At 40.7% G+C, this 17,013-nt stretch overlaps 1 protein-coding gene across 1 annotated transcript in view; it reads right to left on the bottom strand.

Moving 5' to 3' along the window:
• The window catches only part of LOC101850073, an 11,038-nt gene extending 6,178 nt beyond the window's left edge, over nt 1-4,860 (bottom strand). Inside the window, exon 1 of the mRNA XM_013080260.2 lies at nt 4,757-4,860. The gene's annotated coding sequence lies outside the window, so the exon portion shown is untranslated. The remainder of the gene's footprint in view (nt 1-4,756) is intronic.
• Between the last annotated feature and the right edge of the window lie 12,153 nt (nt 4,861-17,013).

Raw genomic sequence — 17,013 nt, 5'->3', positions numbered from 1 at the left:
ACATACACACACATACACACACGCATACACACATACACACACACACACACACACACACACACACACACATTTATATATATGTCTCAAACACTCACAAGCACAAAACACACACACACTCACTCACCTTCCTCCACCCCCCCTCCCCCACACACACACTCACTTACACATGCACAAACACACCCAGCAAAACACAGAGACGTGCATACACATACACGTAGGCACAGAATCAACTCTTCTCTTTCCTATGTAACCACCCCCTGTCCCTGCTTTTCTCTTTTGTCTCTTCTTTGTCTTCCATTTTCGACTTATCGAATTTTTTCCACAAAACAATTTGTCCTTTCAGTCTCTAGGTATGACGCGCTACCTTTTCAATAGTTGTCTGTTTTCTAATTAGTTCTCGCAGACCATACTCCAAACACACCGTTTCTATAGAAACGGACAATTTTATTTTGAGACCGTTTTGCTGAGAACTGCTGACTGCTTTGCGGTTTTATGTTACTTGTTTGGAGGCTATTTTGAGAGTATGCGGAAGGTTTATAGTGTGTTTTTCGTTGTTGTTGTTGTTGCTGGGTGCTGTTATTTTAGTTGTTGTTGTTGCTGTTGTTGTTGTTGTTGTTGTTGCTGTTGTTGTTGTTGTTGTTGTTGTTGTTGTTGTTGATGCTTTTGTTATTGTTGTTGCTGTTGTTTTTGCTGCTGCTGGGTGCTGTTTTGTCGTTGTTGTTGTTGCAGTTTGATGCTGATTTTCCCACTGCTGCTGCTGCTGCTGCTGCTGCTGCTGCTGCTGCTGTCGTTGTTATTGTAATTAGATGCTTTTTTGCCATTGCTGTTTTTTTTCTTGATGCTTTTCTGTTGTTGTTGTTGTTGTTGTTGCTGTTGTTGCTGTTGTTGTTTGTTGTTGATGTTGCTGTTGTTGTAGCTGTACTTGTTGCGGCTGGGTGTTGTTTTTATAGTTGCTGTTGGTGTTGTTGTGGGTACAATTTTTTGTTGCTATGTTGTTGTTGTTGTTGTTGTTGTTGTTGTTGTTGTGGTTGTTGTTGTTGTTGTTGTTGCAGTGGTTGCCGTGTTTGTCGTTGTCATTTTTGGAACTACTGGTACTATTTTATTATCGTTTTTGCTGTTGCTCTTTTGTTGTTGTTGCTGTTGTTGTTGTCGTTGCTGCTGTTGTTATTGCTGTTATTGTTGTTGCTGCTGTTGTTGTTGTTGTTGCTGCTGCTGTTGCTTTTGTTGCTGCTGTTGCTGGTTTTGGTTTTTGTTGTTGTTGTTGTGTAATATGTTGTTGACGATGATGATGGTAATAATGATGATTATCACGCCATGTGGCTATCACGCCATGTGGCTATTTATAAGCTCTGTAGCCAATGGAATCGGGTTCTAAAATTGTCTTGGAAAGTAAAGAATAATATCATGGGCATTGATTTGTCTGGACGGGGAAAAGGGCAACTGAAAGGCGAAACAGAATTAACCCAAACCTCAGCATTGATACAATTCTTGATTTAAGTAATTTCAGACGGTTTATTTTTTTCGATCTGCACTCAAAGTAGCATGGATGTTATTTGATAACGTAGACGTTACTTTAACTCCAAGTACTTGACAGGTACCCTTCGAGGCCTTCAGATCCTATCACTTTCGTGACCACAACGAGTTAAGAACGCCATCAGTGCGTGACTCAGGGGCTAAACGGCTAACACATCCTGACTTTTGTACGGTAGAAATAGGTTACGCGACAAGGGAAAATTCAATGGAATCTACACCTACAGCCACCTTTATAAGACAATCATCTGTACAAAGAAGCTGCACAAACAACCACCTGTCGAAGACATGATCAGTTCCCACTTTCCCAAGGGTGTTTTTAATATTACAATGACGCTGTTCAACATGTTCACCTGTCTAAGACAGCCAGTTTTGTCCTCTTCAATGGGTGGCTCTCTTGAACAATATTGACTGTATGTTGCTATCAAATACAATGGAGTAAGTAATAATAGAGTTTGTTCCTTGTGATTTGTATCGTGTAGAGTAATTTTGCGTTTATTGTCGCTAAAATATAACAGTAAGTTCGGTTATTTATTTCTCGACTTCGGCAGCACTTGGTTCCCTGCTTGACGTCACCCACACCACGCCTCCTCAAAACAAACTTTCCACCCATGAACATGCTGTAAAGTCCTCTTGACGAAACAAAGAGAGGAAAGAGATAATGCGGCTCACAATAATCAGAGAGGAAATGAGAGAAGAGATGAGATGTTGAAAGGGGATAAAACCGGTTTCGTTGTCTTCCGGGTTGTCTCCTGTCAAAGCACTACGCACGAGAGAGGTGACACCGGCCACTCAAAACATCAATATATTTAATACGGGGTACCCACAACGGCTGGATCGGGCCGATCGCCCGACTCGATCTCCTGAAACTGAAAACAAACACGTTTGTTTTTGAGGCGATCGAGTCAGGCAATCGGCCCGATCGGCCGATCCCATCCGTTGTAGGCACCCCATATTAGGCAGCACGTTGATACCAGGTGCTCACCTAAGTAATGGATTAGAATAAACCGGTATTTTTTTACTACGATTTGGCAATCTTATCGAACTTTAATTATTGTTGTTGTGTGTGTGTTTTTTTTTGCTTTTTTTTTGGGGGGGGGGAGGGTTCAACGAAATTAATATACAATTTAAAAAAACCAAACACAATTCTGTATAGACTTCACTGATAACAGGTGATAAGGCATAAACAAATAGAATTTTTCCTTGTCCTAGGTCTCTCAAGCTATGGAAGTCGCCAAACGTTGGCTGCCATTTTCTTCTTTATTTTATCTTTTATCTCATTTTAGGGTAAATATCTCAACATCTATGCAAGATAGACTGGATTTTTTTTCATAGAAAGCAAGACAAATGAACACGTTTTATAATGATACCTATGTCTTCTCCTGCCCGAAAATTGATGAGCGCCTGATTCCACCGGATTTTGACTCATATTATTATTGCTTTCTGAGCACTTGAGAGGGAAAAGCGATTCGGCTCGATAATAATATTTCATAAAAACAGAAACAGTATTGGCTGTTGACAAAATCTAGTTTGAAAAAACAAAACAAAAACATGTCTACGAAGAGAAGACATCTTCAAAGCATCTCCCTGTTACACGTATAATTTGTCAGTGTGAAACCGCATACACAGACCAACAGATCAAACTGGAATAGCTTTGAAGAACAGTCAAGGATGTTCGAGTTTGCTTAGAGAAACATTCTCAGAGAGCTCCTGGACTCTTACTATAGCATGTGTTCTTTACTAAAATATCTTACACAACTTCAGCACAGTACACATGTTGTAGTTTCCTTATTTTCAAAAATATTCTATAGCCTACTGTTAGCTAAAGCCTATAGAATGCCGATATAATAATATAGATTGCTAAAATCAAATTTTAATGTTCACATTTCTGATAAGTTTTATTAATTATTCACTTTATATTATTTTTATGTTCAAGATTTCATATAAAATTGTCGTATCTGGAAAAATAGGTTGTGTAATATATCTAGTTATTAGATTTAAACGCAATCAATTGAATGATACTTTATTTCATTTTTCAACAACATTTATAAAGGCCCAGATAGCATAATAATATAATGTGATTATCTTCTGATTAAAAAAGTAACTGTGTAGACAAACAAGCTCATTTTGGACACCGCTCGAAAAATGTGTTTCTAGAATTGTGTTTAAACTTTTTCACAGTACTACAACTGCGATAAAAATTAATTGATGTTGTGGCATAGTCATGAGGCTTAGCTGACTGCACGAGTGAGTCTTTTACTGGTGGCATTGCTAAAGGTTCTGTACTTAGGGAAATATATTTCCGTTTTTATCCTTGCGTGAAGCTGGTTTTGTTGTTGATGTTTTTTGTTTTTTTGCTTGTTGTTTTTTTATTGTTAAGGAATGCAGCGTATAGCTGGCTTCCATGTTTTCAAATTAAAGTGCGACTTCAGAGGTGTGGGTATGCATTCTTGAGATCTATTGCTTATAATAGATTCATAAGAGAAGCCGGCTAAAAAGGCCATTCGTTTCTATTTCTGTGAGAAAAATCACCAACATCTTTTCAACAAATTTGCATAAGATTTTATGGCAAGCTCTTTCGAAAATATGAACTTAGCTGGTAAAGTAGTTAATAATATAATATTATGGATGTATTAGGGTTCATGATATAAAGTTTGTTTTTCTTTTATCACAATATTGTGATCTAAAACAAGTTTAAATCTTTATGTGCTATTTTGATAGACCGCGGGAGAGACCTCAAAGTCGAAAGTGCAGTGTCTGAACTCTCACATCTGTTGACAATTTTCTAGAGGAACTTATTTCATTTTCACCGAACGTTTAGTAAAGCTAAAGTTCGTTCTGGGGTACAGTATAGCTTATTTTCAGTAAGATTTAAAAGAAGATGCATAATAAAACTTTTGGACTTAATCCTTTCTTTTTAAAAATAGAGCTGAGTTTCGTACTGACACTTTACAAGTGGTTCAAACAATATTGTTATGAAAAGTGGAAGTTTTGATATACAGCTTATTTGCACTTGACTATCTTTAGATATAACGATAGTTAGATGGATAGATAGATAGATAGATAGATAGACAGATAGATAGATAGATAGATAGATAGATAAATAGATAGATAGTTAGATAGATAGAGATAAACGCATAATTTGTGTATTGCAAAAAAGTAATTATTAAGACGGGCAGTTTTAACTTAATTTATTTTAAAACCAAATAAAAATCAGGTCACTCACCATTGCAAACGCTTCGGCGTTAAGTCCACTGAGCTGACTTTTCTCGCGATGACTATGACTATGAGTATATGCCTGCTGACGGCGGGTTACTGTGTATCGGAGGCTCGCGGCTCAAGCTTCGAGACGTCAGGGCAAACATTTAATTTGTTCCAATCGATGGAACTGGTTGTGTCTGCTTTCACGAGAGAATTATTCCTCTCCAACCCCGAGAGGATCGGATGGCACGGCACGAGGAAGAAGGAAAAATTAACGCCCGAGGGGGGAAAAGGGGGAGTGAGAGGGGGAGGAAGAGGGGGAGGAAGAGGGGGTTGAAACAAAGGTTAGGGTGCGGGGTGGGGGTGGGGGATTGAAACAAAAGTTGGGGTGGGGGATGGGAAAGGGAGGGGGTGACTGATACTGGTGAGTGGTGAGTGGTGAGTGGGGATAAAGATAACAGGTCAGTGTCTGACGTGAGCAGAAGGACAAGAGGGTGGCCAGCATTCGCTATTTTTGTATCGATTCTTCAGCTTTGTTTCATTCATTCATTCGTTCACTCCTTCATTGTTTTATTTATTAACGTATTCATGTATTCCTGTATTTATTTTTGTATTAATATATTTATTTATCTATTTTTAAATTAATTTTTAAATCAATTAATTAATTAATTGATTTATTTGTTTATTTATGTTTCACACGTGTTGTGTTTGTTTCTTTTTTTGGGAGGGCAGAAATAAATAACATTTCAATTTGATAAAGTGGGAGAAATCATAAATACACTACTTGTATTATACATACTATCTCCAATGTGTAGGACAACTTTGCATCTCATCTTAAGCCCTAACTACACACTCTTCTGAACAATATGAACTGCAGTATGGCATCATTATAAATAGTTTCTTAGGCCCACTATTGCCCAGGAAGACACCAATGCAGTCAATCTAAAATTGGGACGATCGACATGGCTTAACATTCTTGGTGAACTGGGTTTCCAAAGGAAAAGATCGCCTGACCCCTTAACAGTTGTAAGAAATCAGCGCTGTGCAACAATATTACGTGATATATTCTTATACAGTAGTAGCATGTCCTTTCGGAGCGCAGCCTTTCTGAGAGCCAAACTGGAAATAGTTCTTTCCAGCGTTTTTAATCTAACTTTGATATAACTTCTCTACCGTAGACTTACAACGTTATTTCTGACATTTTTGGCCGATTTATGTTACTAAAACCATCGGATTTGAAACCAAATGTTCCATCTGCTTTATGAAAGTCGTAAGATTAGATCTACTCTGAGTCTTTATTAAGATATTCCAAGAATTGCATTCGAAAACGTTTGAGACGCTGTGAACCTAAAACATTTTGAACGTCAAATTTCCCAAAACTAGGTACGTCTACTGGACAGACAGAACTTTGTAATTCTAAGATAACGACTTGTCTTCAGTTGTCCAGATATAGGGTGTGTTAACCTCATGTTCGTTTTGGGCGATCTTTGCCATATTCTCCAGAAATTATGTTTTCTTATAAATATTATTTTCCAGACTGTTGTAATAAAGTACTTTGTGGGCTGAGAACCAGAAGTTACCATGTCCATTTTCGCCTCAGATATTCAAACAATACTGCATTATATCTGTGAATATTTAACAGACACACAAAGCAGTTTTGCTAAAATCGCAATTCCCGACATAATTATGTCTATGTCCAAGAGATGCCCATTACGGTTTGCTCTAAAATCCCTTTTCTAAACACAATGAATCTGGACATAACCACCTTTATCCTGCAACCAACGATCTTTACTTAATTTTTATGATTCCCCTTACACTAAAGGAGTCAAAATGATTTAGTTCTAATTCTTTCAGGATGATATGCTTATTCATTTAGGAGCCTTCGGCATTTTAGGTGACTTCTATTACACTTTAACTGACTTGTGTTAATTTCTTTTTCTGCTGACCCGTCAATGCCTACAACTACTATGTTATGTAAATGACATCATGACATTTGTCTGGAGAAGTTGGGTCGTTTTGGGGTTCACGTATAAACGAACTTCTCTCTCACTGACCCCCCCCCCCCCCCCCCAAACTAACCAAACAAAACACACACACATACAAGCCAAAAAAGCAACCCCCTCCCCCCTCCCCCTGGTGTTCTATGCATATTATGCAGTTCAACTACCGATTTCCCGAGACGCCGACATATTATGGTTAGCTCGTTTCTGGTTTGATGGATACGCGGGCTAAAATTCGCAAAAAATAAATTAATACAAAAAATACGATTAAAAAAAGATGGACAAAGGACAGCCAAAGAAATAAGCAGTGTAGTGATGAGGAACTTGCCTCTTCCCTCTCCCTCTTTCTTCTTAAATCTCTCGGGGCGAAAGAATGCTGCTTCTGGAAACATAGTATCTGGATATTTTTTTTTTCGGAGAAGCCTAGTGCGAGAAGCAAGTAACAAGATGTGGTGCCTTTTCTTGAGTTTCTTCTTTTTTTAGGTGTCTGACCACGTGGTCTATACAGCCCTTCCTCACAAGCACTACTTCCGCTTTGAATGATAAAGTACATTTTATAATAAGAATATTCTTCACTCCCGCTCCCTTCTTTTCATGAAGACACACACATACACATATCCAACATAAACAACAACAACAACAACAACAACAACAACAACAACAACAACAACAACAACAACAACAACAAAAACAACACACACACACACACACACACACACACACACACACACACACATACACACACACACACACACACACACACACACCCACACACACACACATGTTAGAACATTAAAAATATTAAATAAACGGTAATATTCACTATAGCCCCCATCCCCCCCCCCTCCCACATCCCAAGCAACTGCATGTTTTACCGGTATTTAAAGTATAAAAAACAAGCAACAAACAAACGTAACAGTAATACCACTTTTAATTAAAATTCACATCTAAAAATTAAAAAATAGAGGTTTTTCTTTAGCATGATGCACGTCAGGGGAGACTACTACGTAGAATTGGAATGAAATGACCGGATAGCTTTAAATTCGAGTTATGGCCTTTACAATTTACCCAAGGACCTTACATATTATGATTACCTCCTTGAAAGTACCCATACTTGGAAGTACGTCAAGTTTCATTCCAGCAGGATTTTGCTTTCGTTTTTTGCAGAGTATTTTTTGTTTTGATCTGGGTCCTAAACTCTCCTCCAAACAACCTTAAGGTGACATAATTCTTTTTCAGACCCATTAATTTGCTAAAATCCTAAACGTAAATACATATATTAACAATTCTTGTAAGTATTCACCATTAGAGAGACAGAAATCTTCATGAAGATTTTAACTTTACTTAGCTTGATGGGACTTAAAAAGGATGAACAATTTAAGGAACTCGGAAGAAAAATGAAGAGAGTATAAACTTTTATTTAAGATAATTTATTCACCGTTATTTGAAGGGCTTGGCAAGGGGTGAGTTGAGTGAAGGAGGGCGCTTTCATGGTAAACATAATATAAAGAAGGAGGGGGCGGGGGAGGGTATGGAGGAAAGGAAGTTTCGAAATGTAGATTGAGAAGAACAAAACGGGTTCAGTTGAATTTTCAGAGTGAAATGCTGCCAAACGCACAGACCATCTAAGGGTATGGCGTAAAGAGTAAAAAAAATAATTAATTAATCGATGTTTGTGGTGATGTAATGCCGGCTTTTCAAGGCACCAGAAGTATGTAGTTTGAGTTTATGGAGTTTTTCCCATGCAACATTGATTTTCTTGAACAGTTTTTTTTATTATGTAGAAGACCAATGTTTGTATTACAGTGTGTGCCCACAATGCAACGCTGTCGAAATCGAATGATTCGACACACTTCATGTGACGTCATTCGATAGCAAAATCTGTTTGAGAGTTAGCTGTAGCGTTCTTGTTTGTTTCCATTTTAAATTTCCTCTTTGGCTAACTATCCGTTTGGTGCTCTTTTCTTTAGAGAGTTTGCATGTCAACTATTGGAATAATTACCATGGACTTTGACATGTTTCCTGAAAAAAAAACAAATTGGTTTTACTTCTTAATGTTTCTGTTATGAGCAGTGATAAATGTACTCTTAGGCTAAGCATTCAGATAACCATTCAGTAAGTCTAAAGAAACAGAATAGTCATTTTCATTCTAAGCAATGGCATTCCATAAATGTTTACTTGAAGAAAGACGTATTCCAATTGAATGAAATTAACGTTTGATTTGGTATGACGTTTTGTTCAAAGAAATGGTGTCAGAGGTCTGCCAGGAGCTAGGCACTCCAATGTCGAAGGATTTATGTTGATGTCCTTCAGAGACGTTTTCAGGGTAGCACTTTTTTGAGAGTCAACCTGACGCTTCCCTAAGGACAGGTCAGAATAGAACACTGTCTTTGGGATTCGGAAATCAGACATTCATTCGACATTGCCAGCCCATCGAGTCCTTTCGAGATTCTCACATGAACAGCCCCCCTCCCTACCCCCCTTCCCAACAAAACAACAACAAACAAACCCAACAACAAAGAAAAGAAAACAATAACAACAACAACAACAACAACAACAAAACAACAAAATAAAATAACAACAAAAAAACAAACAAGAAAAACTTTTGGGCGCCATGAGCTACCAAAGAAAGACGCCTCCACAAAAGACCCTGGGGGTCCGGTAGATTTATCTTAAACAAAATACATGTAAAGAGGTATATCAAACGTTAACACTGCATGTAAAACAAAAGATAGACAGAGCAGTTAGATGCTTCTAGAAAAATGCTAGTTAGTGGAGAGTTTAAATATATAAATAATTATTTTTCAAAGAATGTAGATATTGATCAACGTACTTCACAGCTTTTGACTTCAGTAAGTCACGCAGCATGCACCCCCTTTAAGAAATTCAAGTACTCTATGCTGCCTTTAAGCTATCCTGAAGACGCTAATACAACTTTATTACTCAATTATTCCAACAAGGATCTGTTGTGCAAGAATCATCGATTGTCAAGTAGACGGAAGTGCATGCTTGGCCTTTTCAGCGCAATTAATCGGACTTGTCTACGCGCAGTGCTTCGATTTGTGTTCAATTGCTCGATTTTTCCTGTCTTCCACGGACATGATTTTGACGCAGATTTCGCATTCTTTATAGAGGCGTAAACAAATCAAAAGCGATAAATATCAGGTTTCCGTCTGAATAATGTGAGCTGCGTGCACGCGGTGACGTGAGCTATTGATCGGGAACCGCTTCGCGGAGTGAGCACAGTGCGAACACTGAAAGCATTTTAAGGTACAGGTATAATAATATAACATGCAATCTTGATCCATTCTTTTGTTGATTTTGTAAACGTGTGCACTTTGAACAAGTCACGTTCTGGATTTAATAGCAGGTTTTACTTATGGCATTTTGATTTTAGTTGACGTTAAACGCTCTTCTAAAATTAAATAATGTGGAATAAGTTGTCTCGACATGTCCCCGTGCAGGGACACCCGACTGTTTGGAAATATTCTAAAGATGCAGCGAAAGAAAATCGAATTTTGTTCGGATCTGAACCCCTACCGGTGTTGTTTGTTCCTCCTTTCCTATCAAACATCTATCGTCGATATCTCTTCTCTTTCTTGTTATTTATTTGTTACTCGCTTGTAAGACCTCTAACCTTCGGCATTAATATGAACTAATAGTGTTGCAAGTACGGCAAAAAATCTTACCAAAAACTATGAACCCCTTCCTCAAGTCTATCAAGTTGTAAGCGAAATCTGCAAGATCAGCAATCTGATTTTAAGTGATGTTGTCAATATTTTAGGAGTATGTGCCAAAATGAATCTATCTATTTATCTATCTATCTATCTATCTATCTATCTATCTATCTATCTATCTATCTATCTATGAAACAACTGTTTTTTTAGACGGCCGTTTCATAACAGATATTTGTTTCCAATGAAGACTCACATTTGCAGATCATTACTCCAACAGTTGTGAAAAATAGGATAGACTGAGGGTTATACCCATCATTATGTCACAATGGCAATTGAAGCGACTCCCTGTCAGAATTGTAGGGTAGTTCACGTTATGGATCGGTGTTTTCTAGAGGTGAAGACCCAGGAAGTTACGCGAATTAAAATTATTGGGAAATTCGAATTTGGGTAGGTGTAAGGGATCCAGTGAATCCTGTTTTTTTCTTTTACTCATCATTGTAATGGGAGTAGGAGTTAAGGCTGTTACAAAGACAATAGTTATAGTAATGATATTCAATAGTCCTTTCGTCTTGATCTGATAATAACTTTTAACATTAAATACACCTTGCTGGTAAAAGTCAAAGAAATAATTGCAAGTGGCTTGAAATGATCACAAACACAAAAACACTGCAACTCGGATACCAGCGCCTTCCCCTTTCTTTAAGAAGTTTGCTTACCTGCCTAAGCATAATAATAATCATTATGGTTAGTTCTTTAAACTTTATTATTATTGCTTCGTTTGTGACCTGCTGTGACCGAGTCCTCTATTTCTTGTCCCTGGAATAATTTACACAAACAGAGCATCTTTTATAGTCTGGTGGCCGAGGATCAATGTCAGGATTTTTATGCTTTCCTGGCAGCCTCTGCTTTTCACAAACTCTGTTTTTCTCAAAAGCTTTACTGCCATATTCTTTCCTTAGATAGAATTTCAAATTTTTGACTGCTCAGTACCTACGTTTGAGAAATTTGACGTTAAAAAGTTTGCGTTTCACAACATGTCAAGCCTTTTCGAACACAAATCTTTGAACATCTTGATAATCACTCAGAATAATTTTAAAATTTTGATAGAGCAGATAGAACAACTAGTTTCTGACCTCATTGACCTAGTAACTCAATACGGCAAAATGTCAGACAGAACTTTGTAATTCTAGGATAGCGATAAGTGATGGCATTACGCCGCGGTGACAGGTCAAGAAAGAGGGTTTCCGACACATCCACACCACTCGTAGTTGACCCCAGATGCAGTTTATAGTGGTGGTTCGTGAAATTTCAGCCTGTCCGACGATGAACCGGTCGATGCAGTCGTTGGTCAAACATGGCGCCCTGGTTGAGGCCTGTCCTGAACCATTCCGGTTGCTCGCCGTCGTTCTTACAGCCTCTACATGACTGACGGGGACACCCCAAGTCAACGTGCAACGACTCGGAACGTGAAGCCATCTTTGTGCCTGTTAGAGCTGGGTTGCGAGCACAAGAACGGAACTGAATCGCCACTCTTCCCTTCGGAACGCGATTCGCGATTCACTTTAGCGGAAAGCGGAACAGTATCGCCTTCCGATTCACCCCCTGTCGCGGCTTGTTTGCAGCTCTATCTGATCTGTAGACCTAGTGCTACTCGTATATCGCGAGCGCAAGAACGGAACATGGAACGGAACACTTAGCGCGGCTCCCCTTATTTTACAAAAGATGGTAAAGTCCAAACCCCCTTATGAAAACAAAATGAATGGGTTCCAACCAATAGACAGAAGGAATGTTATGGAGCCGTTGTTTTAGCGAATCATGAGGTAGGGGGGATGGGCTGAATTTATGGGGGTCGCTAATTGAGGTCAGCAGAGCAGCACAACGAAGGGTGGGGGGGAGGGGCGGAGAGGATGGCGGGCCAACAAAAGTGGGACTCGCGAAGTGGCGTTGATATGACACTGTTCCGTTTCACGCATATAACGAGCCCGAGGCTTAATGTTCCACGAGCGCTCGCGTACTCGCGATTCTTTGAAGCCGACTGAATCGCAAATCGACACTTTCAGATTTGGCGAGCAGGATCCAGCTCTAGTGCCTGTCAAGGGCTCTTCCTCTGTCTACATCAGGCAGCGAGCGTCGATAGGCCATCTTTTTGTAATGAAACACGGCTAAAAAACGCTGGTTTATAGAGGGTTGAATGTGAGCGATATTCACAGCCAAGACATCTGTTAAGCATGTGCCAAGCTCAGTTTTAGCCTCCAGTCCCTATGCCAATGTTGCTGAGGAAGAGAATTTCGCCCATTTTTCATGCTTTTCGGCTGTGTTTCAGCATGCCCTGCGCGTCGCCGTGAAGCTTGTGTTGGTAGATTTGCTGTATAGGCAAATTGTGTCTAGTCGTCAGTGCGTGTGCCAAGTTTGGGGGACTGAGCTTAACAGGTTTACGAGATATTGAAGTTTAAATTTGACACGTGAAAACACAAGTTGTTCCTTGACTTTTTTGTGCGAGGTTTAGTAGTTTGTGGAGTCTTTTGCTTGGCATTGGGACCAAATATTCCGTTCATGTAAGCTGAATTTTCTTCCGATGGCAGAACATACTGAAGCTTTTGCCCTCTCAAGAATCTCATGTTTCGGGTCTTACCCCCCCCCCCCCTCCTTGTGTATCCTCAGTATTTTTTTTCAGACAGGAGAGATGAAACCCACTGAGAATGTTGACATGAGTTTTGTACGCTGCCCAGGACTCAGCTCCATGTAAAACGGGTGTTAATATGATAAAACTATGAACAATTAGTTTTGAACAACACCAGCACAACTTCAACAGCAACAGTAACAACAATAGCAACAACAACAACAACAACAACAACAACAACAACAACAACAACAACAACAACAACAACAACAACAATAACAACAACAGCAACACTGACAACAACAACAGCAACAACAACAATAATAATAATAATAATAATAATAATAATAATAATAATAATAATAATAATAATAAAAATAATAATAGTAATAATAACTGCATCGCATGGTATAACACAACAACAATTACGACAACAGCAACAGTACAACTACTACTACTACGCTTACTACTACTAGTAGTTTAGTAGTAGTAGTAGTAGTAGTAGTAGTAGTAGTAGTAGTAGTAGTAGTAGTAGTAGTAGTAGTAGTAGTAGTAGTAGTAGTAGTAGTAGTTGTTGTTGGTGGTGGTGGTGTTATTGTTGTCGTTGTTGACCCAAGCTTACAGTGTCATCTTCGTGCCTAGAAGCTGCATAGCTGTGGAGAGTACAGTCACAAACGAGGACCGTCTGGTGTGCGAGCGGGGCGGCAACAGGCGGACGGACCTTCTGGTTCCCGGCCTCTCGTCTAGTATGAGGCTTTGCTAGACAGGCAGGATAATTCCTCAGTATTTTGCAAACCCACAATGAAAGATCTAATTAATATTAATAAACAGGGTTCTCGCAGGAGCTACGGTGTTCGTGCTCCTTGCTCGAGCTCCTTTTCAGGAATAAAACCAAAAAGGAAACGGGGGGGAAAAAGGGGTGGGAGGTGGAGAAAGAGAAGGGCGGGAGCTAGAAAGACACAGTTAAATAGTCAGCGGTTGGGAAAGAGTAATCTTAGGATTCTCTACTGGAATTGTCGTAGTCTGCAGCAGAGAGGGCTCGTGACTGAAACCCTATGTTACAGAGCAGACGTCATATGCTTCCAATAAACCAGACTAGGTGACAGGAACTTCAACGTTGCCGACTTTGCAACGACTCTTTACAACAGGGAAGGGCATGGACAGGTCACCCAGATACGATCAGCAATCAGACATCAGGAATTGGGTATGAGTCGATGGGCGTCAGAAAACCTACACCTGCTTGCAGTGGAGCTCACTGATCAGCCTGTAAGAAATGTTGTCAACGTCTGCGCCTGCAACGGGATAGTCACTGAGGAAGAGTGGGCCAAACTTGGCGAGATGGAGGGAACACTACCAGGAAAAACAATCTTTCGTGGCGACTTCAACGCGCAAGGGAGGGATTGGGGAAACACAGTGATAAATCCCCAGAGGACTGGAAAATGCCCTAGACAGATGTGTCTTCACCTGCATCAACAATGGCAGCATGGCCAGACTAGCCACAAGAGATGGGGACTCCGACAGTGCTAAAGACCTTGCACTCGTCTCGGTACACCTAACAACAGCAAACTGTACATGGAGAGTATTACACAACTATAGCAGAGATCATATCCCATGCACAGTGTTTGTAACGCGAAGAAGAAACAGCAACCATCAAAGACAGAAACGAGTCTTCTTCTACCCCGCGGAAGGCAACGACCCCATCAGTGTACTGCAAAAGAGCTCCAGGCCACCCAGAGTACAGCATAGAGTAGTGGCAGAGCAGCCACCCTGGTGGAATGAAGAGACTGAGGTATTGTGGAAGATCAAATGCCTAGCGCTGCAAAGACACGAGAGGGACATAATCAAACGTGCAATTGAAAGCTGAGAAAAAGCTAGCAGATCTCAGGTTCGATGAGGCAGCAAAAGAAGTCAAGAACTTAACATGTGATAACTTCTGCCGGGGCATGAACAGTAACAGTGCCCTGTATCAGTTCTGGAACTTCTACAGGTGCATGACTAATAGGAAGAGCAAACAAGCTATCCCTGTAAGTTATAGCCCCAAGAACATGAAGGAAGGACAGACAATGGCACTAGCCGAGAGGCTAAACGAAAGCCTGTGGACTGGGGAGATACACAAAGACTGGCTGGACAGTCACCTGTCCCCAGTTCCTAAGCCAGACAAGGACCCAAGCAAGATTACCTCATATCGATTAGTGACCATGCAAAATACCGTCGGGAAGCTGCTGGAGAAAATCGTAGCATGCAGATTGGCAATAAAGGTGGAGGAAAAGAAAGTCCTACCGCAAAAAACTGGGCAGCTATAGAAGAGAAAAAAATCACATGGATGAATGCTGCCACTCTTGCATCCGACGTATATGATGGCTTCGAACTGGGGGAAGAAACTCTGGACACTTGACCTGGAAGATGCCTACAACGGAGTTCAGTACGACACCCTCATGCAGACTCTTGTCAACCTGAGGGTAGATCCACATTTAGTACAATGGATAAGGGCAGCGCTTCTCAAACGAAAGGTAGCACTACGTCTTGGTTGTTGGGCTTCGCAACCTACCGAGATCACACCAGGCTTACCACAAGGATCTGCACTCTTGCCAGTTCTGTTCAACGGTTATACAATAGGGATAACTTCCAACCAGCTGGAGGGGCCCTGACGGGTACTCAGTTTTGCTGCAGATGATGTGCTGGTGTACAGGCATGGCAAGAACCACTAGGTTACAGTGGAAAGAGTACAGAGAGAACTCGACAGACTTGAACAGTGGTGTGAGGCGTACAACAGGAAACTGCACACAGACAAATCCTGTGAACTGTGGTGTACACTGAATAACCATGCAGTGCACAATGACATGCCACGTATCTTGATTTGAGGCAAAGTGCTGAAGAGGGAACCCACACTGAAGTACTTGGGCATCACGTTTGATCGCACTCTCTCTGGCAAAGATCACATCCCTAGAACAATCTCCAGGGCGAGAAAGGGCCTAACAGCCCTTAAGATTATGGCCAGAGCTAAGATGAGCCAGAAAACCCTTGTCATCCTCTACCAGACACTGGTACTCTCTGTCGTAGAGTACGGGCTCGGACTCTTGACCCTATCAAAGGTGCAACTGCAACGACTCGAGCTGTTACAAAATGAGGGAATGAGGGCAATCCTGGGGTGCACACGAGATACCTCAACTGAAGCAATGACATACTCCCTAGACTTCCCATGTGCAGGCGAGAGGCACAAACTAGCACAAGTCCAAGCCTTTCTGCGAGTCAGCGCAGACGAGACGAACCCTCTACATAAGAAAGTGGGACGGCAGATGACATCAAGGCTAAAGAGGGGCAGATAATGGATGACTCAAGCGACGAACACCATCAACGAGTGCTGCCAGATACAAGACATCAAGATAGGCAGGGATTGTGTTGTTGTCGAAGATGCGCTCGGAGAGTACACAACAGTGAAGGCAACATTGGGTAGAGAATGTCGCAACTGGCTACTTGGAGCTACAAACGCTGAAATTGAAACCCTGATAGTAGAGCATAGCGAACATGGAGATGCTGTGATCTTCACGGATGGATCAGTCAACAGAGGAGTCAAATCGGACTGGGCCTTCAGTGTCAGAGTTGATGGGGTAGTAGTGAAAGAGCAAAGTGGAGCAACTGTACTGACAACATCAAGTATGTGTATGGAGAAAAAAGACATAGGTGAAGCTCTACACTGGATCAAAAACACAAGCCATCAGCGAGCAGTAATCATTACTGACTCAATGAGCACACTACAGAAGGTACAGAAACGGATGCTGTATGTTAAAGTAAATTAGTTACCAGTCGTGAAGTGAACTTTCGCAGAGGTGAACAACTTGTGTTTCGCGCGCTCATATGACCTTAGCAGTTGCGAGCGCCGTAAAACCTTATACTACTACTACTACTATGCTGTATGTGGACTGGAAGGCTACGATCAGGGAGAGCAGCCTGGAAAGAGTGGCCTGGATCTTCTGCCCGGGTCACG

Source organism: Aplysia californica, unplaced genomic scaffold, assembly GCF_000002075.1.
Source record: "Aplysia californica isolate F4 #8 unplaced genomic scaffold, AplCal3.0 scaffold00080, whole genome shotgun sequence".
Classification (NCBI taxonomy): Eukaryota; Metazoa; Mollusca; class Gastropoda; order Aplysiida; family Aplysiidae; genus Aplysia; species Aplysia californica.
This window is presented reverse-complemented; position numbering and strand designations above follow the sequence as displayed.